General features: G+C 39.1%; 1 protein-coding gene across 2 annotated transcripts in view; it reads right to left on the bottom strand.

Annotated features, from left to right (window-relative positions):
* LOC102446679 (cadherin-7) overlaps window positions 1-14,284 on the bottom strand; it is a 117,169-nt gene that overhangs the window by 25,501 nt on the left and 77,384 nt on the right. The gene's annotated exons all lie outside the window — the stretch shown is intronic.

The raw sequence follows: 14,284 nt of genomic DNA, 5'->3' as shown, positions 1-14,284 counted from the left end.
ATCTACTGGTCTGCACCTGCTACACATTTTCAAGGCTGTGTTCACAGTTAGGAGGCCAGAAACACAATTTCAAAACAGAAAGGAAAGATTTTATTCTGGAGCATATATTTGTAGGCTTTCGGGCTAGAAGGGACTGCTCTGATCATTTATTCTGACCTCCTTATAACACAATCATACAGTCTCCCCAGAATTTATTCCTGCTTAAAGAACTAAAGCATAATTTTTAGAAAAAATATCCAATCCTGATTTAAAATATCCAACTACAGGAATTCCTCACAACCCCTGATTTTTTTTTAGAAGTTCCTTCTTTATAGTCTGATTTTACTTTAACTTCCAGTCACTGTTAATCCTGAGTCTGACAGATTGAGAAACCTTTTGTCACAATTCCAGGGTTAATTCAACTTCTGCTACCTCTGTGATCTGCTCAAGGACTTCCCCATATGGCTCATACCTCCAGCCATCATTTCTCTATGTGTGGGGATCTTCTTCTCTCTTCCTCCAGACTAGGGATTTACCCTTACAGTGCCCTTACAATTCGCTCTGATCATCCCATCAGTCTCAACTTATTCCAGAACTTGCAATTCTATCCTCCCAGTGTCCAGTTAGCTTTCAGAGCACAGTAGGTTTATTTAGGAAAAAATAGTTAGAGAACATATTTCATAAACAAGAAACAGTCTGCACACATACAGCTTACCAGGTATTACCCATCTAAGTTTGCAGTCCTTCAAAAACTTCCAGCAGGGTTTTATCCTCTGGTTTACAAATTTATGTCATTTTGAGGATTAGATGAGACTCACTCAGACACTTCAGACTGACTCTTTATGCACAAAGCCCTTTCTTTAACGTCTGAACCTCTTGAATTCCTAGCTCACAAATTTTCGTGAATGTGCCCTGTGATAGAATTTGGCATATATCAATATAATGGTCTTTTGATGTTTCCATGCTTCCCAAATATCACATTTGGTACACACATAGGGTATGTCTACACTACAGTGTCTAGACACAAAATGCATTTTGAAATGCATTTTGCTATTTTGAAATAGCGCGTCCACACTGATAGGACGCCGAATCACATTTAAGGATGGCTGGAACCGGTTCTGGCAGGGCATCAGGTCAGGAGTTACCTTGTGTGGCTGCTGCCTGAGGCTATCTGAGACCTGTGCTTAAATGGACCCCCTTCCCCCGGGAAACCGGTTCTAAGGTTTCACTGCTTGCTTGCCTACCTCACTGAGGGACAGCAAAGTATTTTTTTCTCTGCGTCCTCTGGTGGCCCTCACTCAGGACACCACAGCACACTGCAGCATGGAGCTGGAGCCGTCCCTGGGCACTCTGCTGCTTCTCCTGGACATGTTACTGTGAGCCTGGAAGCATGTTCTGCAGGCAGTAACAATCTCTCTGGTGTGCCCCACTGAGGGCTTGTGCATAATTCCTCCCTCACGTCTTTCAACTTACCCCTCCCTAACCCCCCTTCCTGCTGTACAATAAAAGACACATGTTCATTACAACAAAGCCTCTTTATTAAACAAAACTGGGGTAGGGGAGAATGAAACTGAGGTAAGACTGGGGAAAGAAGGTGGGAGAGGGGAGGAGAGAACCTGGGAGGGGGGAGCTGCAGGGGGAGGCAAAGGGAGGAAGGGGGAGGAGAAGCTCAGGGCTCAGGGTTGGGGGTCTTGCTGGCCCAACTGTCTCCCAGCACCATGTGTGCAGGGGCCTCGGCATCCCTGGGGGTGTGGGGAGGGTGGGAAGGAAGAAGCAGGAGGGGGAGAAGGAGTGAGAGGAGGAGTGGTAGCTGGGGAGGCAGCAGGGGCTGGAGTAGCAGGAGGCATCAAGCTCTGTCCCAGGGTTGATGATCACCTGGAGGACCCCCAAGATGCAGTCCACAGCATCAAAATAGGGGCAGGGGTCTGGGTCTACCCCTGGTTGGGAGCTGTCCCCAGTGACCCTGGCATACACCTGATGCAGCTCCTTTATTTTCATGTGAATCTGCTCCTGGGTTTGCATGTGGCCTTTAGTGGCCAGTCTGGCAGCCATCCACCTGTAGACAGTTGCATTCCTCCATTTAGTGCGGAGATCATGGACGTTGGAGGCATCCCCCCCAAACCTGAATTAGGTCCCTGATCTCCACACTGGACCAGGTAGGCACCTGCCTTTTCTGGCTCCAGGCAGGCTCCTGGGAGCTGGCAGACTGGTCCTGGGGAGCAGTGGAGGGCTGGCTGGCATTGGATGCCTGGCTCATGCTGGGGCCACTGGATCAGGTGCAGTGACTGCTGGCTCTGGGATGGCAGGCTTGGAGCTGGCACAGACACTGTGGCCAGAGTCTACTTCTTTAAGAACACCATGGAGGAGGCAGGGAGGGAGAGGAGTTTTCTTGGCTGTGCCCAGAGTGACCACCAGGGCACCCTGGGAAGGACTAGAAGCCCCCTATTTTGAAATAAGCATCTATACAATGCTTATTTCGAAATTGGTGCTATTCCTCATGGAATGAGGTATACCAATTTCGAAATAAGCCCTCCTCTATTTTGATTTAATTTTGAAATAGCGGTTTGGCTGTGTAGACACTGGTAAAGTTATTTCGAAATAACAGTCGTTATTTCAAAATAACTTTGCTGTGTAGACATGCCCATACTTATCAAATTCCTTTTCCTTGTGTAAGTACTCACAAATGATGAAAAAGTCACCCATTTTCTTTCTCTTTGTTAAGCTAAATATGGTGAATCTCCCTGAATCTTTTATTATCGGGCATGTTTTCCAATTTATTCATTCTCTGGGCTCTTCTTTAAACCCTCTCCAACTTTTCAATATCCCTCTGAAAGTAAGGATACCAGCACTGGAAACGGTGTTTTGGTACCAGATGCAGTGTCACAGTGCCAAATACTAAGGAAATTTAATACTTCAGTCTATAATTCTGCAATAAATAATACAATCCATGGAGTCACATTATGCATTAGAAAAATTGGGCACAAAATTGATATGAGAGTTTTGGGGCTTGTTTGGTTTTTTTGTATTTTTCTCTGTAGACTATGTACCACCTATTGCTAGGATAGCACCGGTAACAGATGTTTAAAAAATATTATATATAGATTTAATGTTTCAAATGTCTCTTTTGTTTTAGGTTGCTTACATTACTTAAACAGTAGTATATGTTGAGATAAGATGTTTTAGATTACAGGAAAACTTAATCATGCAAGTGGAAATATATTTGAAACAGAAACAAATGCCCTTTTTTATTAGATATTAGTGAGCATCTAACATCAATGCCAAAGTCAGCACTCAGAAGAAAGTGCTCAGAAGGAATTCCATTTTAATAGAAAATATGCATACAGTTCAATATATAACTTTAGATAAATTCTCCAAAGCTTAATTCAAATATAGCAGAGCACAAGTTAAAAAAGTAAAATTCAAAGTCCAGTTTTTATAGACATTCCTGTCATTATGTGTTGCTCATAAAAAAGATTTAAATTAAAATTTCCAGGAAGTTTAATAATTAAAACACACTTGGGCCTTCAATTTTCTGATTGGACATTAATTGTTATTTGGCACACTGACAAGTACCTTTAATTTTTTACCATTTATTGACCTCTTTTCTATGGGTAGAAAGGGAGTTCTCTTTTAGCCTTTAATTCAAGGATTCGGATGTGATAGAGGATGAAATGTGAAACAATAAAGAGCAAATAAAATACATATTCATAAGAGGGAGATATTTCATCCATGCTTGAACAAGATCATGTAATTTGCATATGTTTTACAAGCCAGCTCACTAGGGTATCTAAAGGGCAGTGACACTGCAATGTGGGGCATTCAATACTACTAATAGTTTCCTAAGTCTTCAGGAAACCTTGGTAAAGAAATATGGTCAAAAAATGTTAAATACGTTTGAAATGGAAAAATGCATTTAATAATAGAGCATAGACTTTGTTCACAGAAATAATTATATATTTTTAAGAAAGAAATTGGGCTCATAATTAATTCTTGCGAATTGCAAGTCCTAGAATGTATTGGGCACTTCCTATGAGATGACAGAAGACCTCTGCTCCCAAAGAAATCAGTGGTAACTCTGGTAATTAAGCATTCTGCAGATGTTGTCCACTACTAATTCTGATCCGAAAAGGGTATTTCCCTTTTGTGCAAAATGTAGAAATCTTAGGGGGGGCGGAGGAGGGGGAGAGGGAACCAAGAGCAAAAGAAAAAGTAAAATATTCAATTTTCTTCACCAGAAGAAAAATTGTGAAAACTTCTGTTTTACCAGAACTGAGGTGAAATACTTGAGCTTGTTGGCCAGCCTGCCTCCCTGCTTGGTTTGTGTCATAATTTTCAATGGAATCAACACCTTCCCATGAAATGATTTATTTGCATTGAACCAGCGTTTTTGACTAAACACTGTTGTGTCAGAAATTTCCGCTCCACTCACAATCTTTTAATAACAGAACCTTATTTTTCAAAACTGTTCACTGATCAGAGGTGGTAAGGGGAAACAGTTACATTTATTGAAGAGAAGTAGTGACTGCAAGAGACAGCTTTGGTCTGTGTAGAATTATAGTTCTTCATGACACTGTTTTGGGTAAAACACTGAAATGAATGCACACATTCCAAGACAATGGGACTGAAGTACATGCTGAAAGATACTGCTTTATGACCTGACCTAAAGTCCACAGAAGGCAAAAGAAGGAATCCCATTGAATACAACAGACTCCAGATCATTCCAGTACTGAACAGCTATGGGTTAACTCATAGAATCATAGAACACTAGAACTGGAAAGGACCTTGAGAGGTCATCGAGTCCAGTCCCCTGCCCTCACAGAAGGACCCAGTACTGTCTAGATCATCCCTGACAGATATCTATCTACGTGCTCTTGAATATCCCCAAACTCTGTGTATGTTTTGCTGAACAGAGGCCCAGATCCCTGCAGAAAGTAACAAATAAATCACTGGCCTCACAGGATAAAGAAAAAAAAATCATACATTATGCATATCCCCCTGACTCATCTGCTTCTTCAATTTCAAGAGGTGTCAGGTAGGCTTTACCTCCTGAGGTTCTTGGCCTTTTTTTGCCAGTGTGGGTCTCTTTGATGAAACCATGTCTCCCCTCACTGGTAATATGGATTAATCGAACTGCTACCAAATGGTGGTGCCTCCTGGGAAAGAATGGGTGCTCTTCCCAAACTGTGAATATTGTACTCCCTTCAGAAATAAGTATAAAATTCTCAAATTACCAAGCAACTCCAGAAAGCTTTTGTTATGAAATAAATTATAAATATAAAAATGCCAGAAACAAGATATACTAAATACATATATATGTATATGGCTAGATTTGGCATCTATCCTCTATAGATCTAGCCATGAATCTCTTTTTTTTTTCTTTTTTGGTCACTTAACCCAATCACTCAAAGTCTCCATGATTCTAGTTGTGAAATCACCACGCTAACAGGTCAGTCCCAAGTTCAGGTATCTATTTGTAGTGCAACTGCAGTTGCTTCTGTGGGCACTGTGGTCCAGTGTATATCTTGTTTGAGAGATCTGAAAATATGCAGAGCAGCTTGGATCTCAGAAATATCTTTTTAGCCCCAAGGAATGGTCTAATCCCTATAGATTACCTATAGGCTTTTTGACTCCTCCTACTAAAATGTGGCAGCTGAGGTAGCCAGATTTACTGTTCATCAATTCTTCCCAATTCCCAATCCTGTGGGTCACTCTGTGGAAACCATACTGGATATGCATTTCCCAACTAACGACTAGGGAAACTGAAAAAAAAAAATCAGTCAAGCTGGATGATCTTTTCCTCTTTGGCTCTCTCCATTTCTCTCTCTCTTTCTCTTTTCCTCTTCAACTGACACCGCAGAAGGAAGAGTTACCTCCTCTCTCCCAGGCATATGGTTTTCAGGTAAAGAACCAGTCAGAGCTCCCCTCTTTCAGGACAGCTGTGATTGCTGCTCTAGTACCTTCCTTCTAGTCCTCTCTCTATTTAAGGGGGGGTTGTCTTGCAGCAGGGTAGAAACCCTTCTGAAATGGAATCTTCAGTCATGTCCAGTTCCAGGTAAATTTCTCAGGACCTCTAGTTGCAAGGGAATTGAGGGATTAGGGGATGGTGTCGTACAAGTACATTCCAGATTTATTTAAGTAGAATATTCCAGAGTACTGTAGCATATCAATCTACTGGCTTTTTCTGTCTATATTAGATCACAGCTCAAGAAAGCACTCTTGAATGCATGTTCCACCTAATAAAAAGGTCTGCCACTTAGCACTTAATCATTATTATATCTCTTAAATTACTCGTGCTCAAAATAGTAATTATGCCTGTGTAAATTATGTTATGAAGAAATATTTATTTTTCTAAAGACTATATTTCCTAAATTACAGAAAAAATCCTTAAAAATTATTGACTGATCTTTTTCTAAAATACAATCCAGTAGCCTTGGCTGGGAAAATGATTTGAACTCAGTCCAGATATTAATACACTGGGGGAAAAAAATCAACAATTGTTCAACAGTGAAGGAAATATGATTGCTGATTGAATTACTAATTAGCTATCATAGTGGCTATGAAAACAGATTTTCAAAGCCACTGTCAAGCCAGTTACTAAGATAGCTAATTCAGCAAGTTTGTAGTTTACTGATAGAGAAGAACCCAATTTTACAAATACTTTCTAGCAAAAGTAATGTTCTATATTGAGTAAAATTTAACCTTGAACAGGGGACCAGCAGAGGAAGGCCACACAGATGTCAATGGAACTACTTACAGTAAGAGGAAGATGTCATGTATTTCAAGGCAAAGTCTGCACCTTAATTCCTGACTATCACAAACATCCTGTGTAACCTTCTCAAGTCACATAATATCACCATTCCTCAATTTCCCATCCGCAACATAGGGGTCATCATAACTCTACTATAAGTATTATATAGGGATGATAATATTGTCTTCCTTGTCTTTTTACATTATAAACTCTTTCAGCCATGTATGTGTACAATGTCCAGCAAAATAATACCCCGAAAATAAGAAGATGAAGAAGCAGCCTCAGCAGAAGGAAGCATTGGTAGGATCAACCACTAAGAGTTGGATCTTGCCATAGGATATATTTTACAGATGCTCTTGAGTAGGACATTTGTGCTATCTATGGCAGGCTTTAAAGCAGAAAAGCAAGCTATACACTTTAGATAATCAGGGAGGATTTCTCTCAGTTAGAATGTTATCTGATATAAGCAATAGATATTATCACTGACCTGGAAGAAATGTGTGTTCAAAAAAGGCTAACTTTCAATATAGAAAATGACAAAGATACTGCACATTACAGACACTAATGACAGACAGAAAAAAAGTGCAGTGGAAAGATCTGCAAGTTTTTTTTCTCCATCAATCTAATTAGTATTGATGCTTATTTTATACAGAGCATCATTTAACTGGCCTTCAGATTATCCCCTCATTACTGTATGCTATAACAGAAGCACAGTTTCCAATAAAAGAATACCAAGCCAACAGCTTACAAATCACTCCATCAGTACTGAAGGTTAAAAGGACAATGTATACTTTAGTTCTTCCTTCAGTACAGTGAATAGAGCTTGACAGCTTCATTAATATCTCTGCATTAGTGTTATCTGATTAGATCCTGTACAGGCTCCATTCATCTTGTCTTTTTTTCCCTCTCTTTCATTTTTGGGGGTAGGGATTTTGTCTGTTTGAAGAAAATTACAAAACAAGTTATCCATATCACAGAAGCTGGATATGCAGTTATCCTTCAAAGTAAGCCCATTTTTGTAATGCTCATTTTTTACTGTATAGTAACTTTGTAATCATGTACTTTACAGAGGTGAAATCCCATTTTTTAGCCCAGTTGAGGTCTCATATTGAACACCACAGTACATCAAACAAATGCACATTGTATCTCAAAGGAACCAAGAAAGGCTCAAGTTCTTACATTGTAAACTCTGATACAGAATTGAAAGCAAATTCTCTGGCTGGAAAAAAATTGAATGTTAACACTCAAAGTCACACTCCTAAAAGCCCTATTTTTATAATTGCCAGTGGTACTCTTAGAAACCAGCTCAAGTTTTAAAATAATCTCTTAACAGTTATCCAATTTTGCATCACTCATTTTCAATTTTTTCATCTACTATTCAAATTGCTTCTTGGTACTTGTTACTAGACAAAAATCAGGTATGACAATCTTCCAAATGTTTTTCAGTATTTCTTACTGAATTAAAGTCTGCTAAGATCTTTAATATATATCCTATTTAAATAATAAAAAGTAATCAATACCTATCTACTACTATAATTGCCACTTCAAATCTATGTATTTTACAAAACTTCTGGAAAAGAAACGTTTAGGTGGAGTGGGATGGATAGAAGAGATTTTGTTATCCATCAAGTGACTGGTATGATCATTTTCTTAATATATTGCACTTTGGGGTGATGTTTTTGTGACTGTACGTTTAACTTTTGCCAACAGCCTGGGCGCATACACTCTTTTTACATATTAAATTTAAAAATCAATAAACCTGAAATCAGTAGACATGATTCTCTTCTCGACCCACTAATGTTAGGTCTAAATGCTTAAAAATGGATATACAGTATGGCATATACAAAATTGTGTGTATGCTTTTTCACACAGAAACATTCCACTCTCAGATTTTCTCTTTCAACTCCAAATTTGCTTCTTGGGAGAAGAATGTGACATAATTTCTACAATCACTTTATCAGTAGCGAAATTACTCTTTCCTTCAAAGTGCTGCTAACTAGAGTGTGTACTTAATTAATATCGGTCCTTACTAAATTAAATATGAATATCTAAATGTTGATAAGGCTCATCCAAGAATGCCAAAATCGAGCAAAAGCAAGAATAATCATAGTCATGTTCCTTCTGTTCATTGTGCAATTGCAACAATTATGTTCCCTCCAAATAAAACTCACAATGTCAACGGAGTCACATCCCTTTTCAAAAATAAAGTGAATTTTGAGAATTCACATTTTTAAAAGTTATCAGAAAGATTAGGAAGACCAACACATGGAATGATAGGAAAAGTTTTAAAATTCTATGCATGACTAGACAGTATAATCAGCACTTCTTGTGAATGGTAATTCCATGTCATACATAAGCTTAAAAATTTTAAGCTTTTTAAAAAAGTTTCCTACTGATAAGATCCCTCCCACATCAGAATCTTTAAAACGCATACCCTCCCACACCCCCATGAGGTAAGGAAAAGCTATGGTTCCTACACTAGAAAACTGAGGAACAAAGAGACCAAAGATATTTTGTAGGTTTTATATTCTGACTCATACATATCTGGTATATTTTTCAAGTCTTAACTGCAGGTAGTAAATGAAAATTGACATGCTAGGAACAATGTATCAATTTATAATCAATTGTGCTATTATGTATTTCAACATAAAAGCAAGATGAAATGTTTGCAAGTAAGGAACAGATTAGTAATTCAAATGTGTAATTTGTGCCATGTGATATGGAAGGGGTTTAATTTGCTGGTTGGTTGAGTTCTTTAAAATATCAATAGCAAAGTAAATGGATCATTTCTACAATTATTATTATTTACTAGATTAAAGTTAGTCAATAGCAAAATTCCCATTGATTTCCATCTTCCCAGATTTCGCCCATTATTACTATTCAGTCTCCAACAGAGCACTCTGCTTTGTAGAAGATGTGGCTCTTATCACAAAGAATTATCTCCAAAATCAAAAGTAAATAAAAATAATAATTTATGCAACATGGGCTTTAAACAAATTTAAAAATCGAGTGTTTCTCTTGTTCATCCAGTCCTACTGTCCAGTCCTAGCTGGCCAGGCACGGAACTGGGTAAGGCATCACAAGCACATGCATGAAATCATAATGTAGGTCTTGTTCCATTAAGTTAGGTGAAGTCCTTCCGAAATGTTCAGGGAAAGAAGAATTCCAGAGTCTCTACTGATCTATATGGAAGACTTGTACACAGCTCAACATATCAGCGCTGCCTAAGATATCACTTGCCAGATCCTGGTATTTATTGTGTTTTCAGGAAACAGTAGGAAGAAGATGCAGAGAGCTTATCTTCCCCTTTCACAGTCTACCCAATTCTCAGGAGAATGGAAATAGAGGGAAAAGCTACTGTCACACAGGTAAATATCGCCTCAAATGGGGCCTCTTCTGACCGTTATGAGATGTGGCACACAGTCCAGACAGCTACTGCACACTGTCCCCAGGCTCTAGGCAGCAGCAAGTACTGCATTCTCAGCAGCATGTCCTCCCAGGTCCTGTCATGGCAGCATGAACCATAAGAACAGCAGATCCACTTCTCTTTTCTATGATCTCTCACTGTGAAAAATATTACATCCAAAATCAGCCTACATGGAGCCTGCTATCATACCTGTGCAACTCCTCTGACCTGAGGAGGACTGAAAAGGTGTTTTTTTTAAAAAAGGTGCAGCCTATGCCCATCAAATTTACTTTTGATGAAAATAAACAGTGTAAGTACTACTGCAAAAACTGTAACTCCTTGTTTTGGAGTATGTGCTCCTAAAATGCAGAGAAAAGCTGTTTTCAAATGTTTAGGGGAGGAAAACAACTTTCTCAACCCCTTCTAAATATCACACTTCAATCTCAACCTGAGAAAAGACAATACCCATATTAAATGGGTGAGATCAATTGGCCATAAACAATCTCACTGCATATACAATTATTAATTAGCTTCCTAGTCTTTAAATCAGCATTACCGGCCACTGTTTCCTGAGCAGATTATTTTATAATACACTCTTTACATATTTTGATGACATGTGTAGTTTCTTTTATTTTCCCATTATGTCTTAACATATACAAGTTCTGATTTTTTTCTTAATATCTAACTTGGCCCATAACACAGGTACCTTATTTTTAGGAAATCTAATTTTCATTTGTCTTAGCTAATTACTCCATAAGTTCTGTGTATGATTTAAGCAATTAAGCAAACCCTAGACCTTTAGCAATGGGGCCACATTTTTAATTATTTCTAAATTTCTAAAGATTTATGTGTCGTATAAAATCTATAAATTCTGTGTGAAAACCAAGTAGCAGAAAGTCAAATATTAAGCACAGAGCCAAGTGTAGTGGTGCTCCTATGTTTACCCTAACAAGTTGTCCTTTGCATGTCCGTTTGCCTGATTTGCACAAATGACACTTCAAACTTTGCAAAAGCCAAGGTGCACAGTTACACATGCATTTTTGTACACTGAACACCAAACTTCCTTTTTCAGAAGTATTCCCTATGCCATCTAATTGTTTGATGCATGTGCACAAGTGGCACCTACACACACAGATTGGTTGTGTCTACATTGGCACCCCTTTCCGGAAAAGGGATGTTAATGAGACAAGTCAGAATTGCAAATGCCGCAGGGGATTTAAATATCCCCCGTGGCATTTGCATGAACATGGCTGCCGCTTTTTTCCGGCTCGGAGCTTTGCCGGAGAAAAGCGCCAGTCTAGTCGGGATCTTGCAGAAAATAAAGCCTTTTCCGGAAGATCCCTTATTCTTTATTCCAATTTTTCCGGCAAAGCCCCGAGCCGGAAAAAAGTGGCAGCCATGTTCATGCAAATGCAGCGGGGGATATTTAAATCCCCCGCAGCATTTGCAATTCCGACTGGTCTCATTAGCATCCCTTTTCCGGAAAGGGGTGTCAATGTAGACACAGCCCTAATGTATTAAATTATGGGTCAACAAATTGGAGGTTGGGTTGAGGTGTCTTTGAAAATGTTGTTCCCTAATGTTTACTCTGATTTGGGGGGAGAGAGCAATGAGTTACACACACTTATTTAGAACAAAATACAGGACTATGTAGCACTTTAAAGACTAACAAGATGGTTTATTAGATGATGAGCTTTCGTGGGCCAGACCCACTTCCTCAGATCAAATAGTGGAAGAAAATAGTCACAACCATATATACCAAAGGATACAATTAAAAAAATGAAAACATATGAAAAGGACAAATCAAATTTCAGAACAGAAGGGGGATGGGACGGGGGGGGGGGAGAAGATAAATGTCTGTGAGCTAATGATATTAGAGGTGATAATTGGGGAAGCTATCTTTGTAATGGGTAAGATAACTAGATCCTTTATTCAAACTCAGGTGTAAAGTGTGGAATTTTAGCATGAATAACTAACCTCAAGATGATTCTTACCAACAACCACAGGACATACCACACTAATACCAACCCTAGTGCCGTCCCTTGCAACAAACCCCGTTGCCAGCTTTGTCCACATATTCACTCTGCTGATACCATTATTGGACCTAACCAAGTGAGTTATAAGATCAAGAACACATATTCCTGCACATCCAGAAATATAATTTATGCTATCATGTCCCGAAGTGTCCGTCTGCTATGTACATTGGACAAACGTCTCAGACACTTCGCCAAAGGATCAATGCCCACAAAACAGATATTAGACAGGATCACAAAGAAAAAACAGTTTCTTGCCATTTCAACCACAAAGGACATTGTCTCAATGACTTAATTACCTGCATCCCGCTTCAAAAGCCTTTTAAGACTGCACTTGAAAGAGAATCCTCTGAACTGTTATTCATGCTAAAATTCAACACTTTACACCCGAGTTTGAATAAAGGATCTAGTTATCTTACCCATTACAAAGATAGCTTCCCCAATTATCACCTCTAATATCATTAGCTCACAGACATTTATCTCCCCTCCCCCCCATTCTCCTTCTGTTCTGAAATTTGATTTGTCCTTTTCATATGTGTTCATTTTTTTAACTGTGTCCTTTGGTGTATATGGTTGTGACAATTTTCTTCCACTTTTTGATCTGAGGAAGTGGGTCTGGCCCACGAAAGCTCATCATCTAACAAACCATCTTGTTAGTCTTTAAAGTGCTATATAGTCCTGTATTTTGTTTCAGCTACACCAGACTACCACGGCTACATTTCTATCATTATTTAGAACACTTCCTGCATACCATTGCTACTAGGCAAGTTCCAAGTTATAGACTTGTGCTCATTCCCTTACTCTTCTATGCAGAGCTCAGTCATTTTACCATGCAGTGACACCCTCTGGCTGATTCAGTTGTAAGCTAGCGTGTTTGTCATTACAGTAGAAATCCACTCCACATGCATATAGGAACTGATAACTGAATTCTGTATAAGTGGACTGCAGAGAAAGGGGATTGGGAAATGAAATCCTAGCCCCAAACCTTCTGGCGTCCTCCACTGCCAAGTCCTTCTCTCCACTCAATGTTGTCTGTAGTGGGGTATGCAACCTTCGCAAGGAGACTCTTTCAACAGTGCATAGGTACCCCTACTTATCCATCCCACAGTGAGTTGACTCGTTCAACTTCAGTGTGGAGCTCATGCACCATGGAAGATCCTTAGCTTGCCCTGTGCCTCAAGGGCAGATTTGACTGTGTGAGGGTATTGCAGATGAGGCCAGACTGCTAAAAGCAGAAAAATTGATGTGATGCTGGAAGCACACTTATAAGAGAAAAGAGTCTGAATGTCCAGGTTAAAAGATTACAGCACTTTTCTTTAGCTCAAGAAAGGTTTCAAAACAGTTAACAGACTGGAGAAGTAGAGTGAGTTTAAATTTGGTAACCTTCTCTCCAATGTAATTCACCAGAAGCTTAATGAAGCACTTTTCAGGACAAATTTTCAGCGCTGAAAAGGGCTGGTCACCACTCAACAATAAATTTACCAATGACAACAGAGCTAATAATAATAATAATGAATGGCAGTTATTTACACCACTCTGCACAACACTGAAATAGAGAGCCTCTGAGTGTAAGTACCATGCCTACAGGCTCACAGCAAAATTAAAACATATGCATCAGCTCCTGACTTGGATCATAAGAGACCCCAGACTGATTCAATATTGTTCAGTGTGACACTGACAAATGTTCTCCCTCCAGGACAGGCATAATTCTTCCAGATCTGTACTTGGAGACATTAAATGAGCAAGCTGAAGAAGCCACACTGAATTTGGCTGCTGAACAAAGAAAAGGCTAACTTTTCACTAAATATATTTCAAATATGTGCTAAATAGAAATCAGCACAGGATGTAAGAAGTGTGCTTGATCACTTCTGCCTTGAAACAAGAGATTTGCAAGTCATGTTGCAGTGCTAGAAACTGATTTTTTGGGGGAAGCTGAACATTCTCTCATTGCTTTGACTTCAGGGAAGCAGCTTTTAGGTGGTACTTAGTACCTTCACAGGATCAGGCACTACACTTCAATATCATGCAATAATCACCTCTTCAGCATGAAGATAGGTTGTGGAATTTCCCACAGAATGGAGATTCTAGATTCTACACAGATGTATTTGTGAATTTGGG

Source organism: Pelodiscus sinensis, chromosome 2 (genome assembly GCF_052426305.1).
Source record: "Pelodiscus sinensis isolate ZL-2025 chromosome 2, ASM5242630v1, whole genome shotgun sequence".
In the NCBI taxonomy this organism is placed as follows: Eukaryota; Metazoa; Chordata; order Testudines; family Trionychidae; genus Pelodiscus; species Pelodiscus sinensis.
This window is presented reverse-complemented; position numbering and strand designations above follow the sequence as displayed.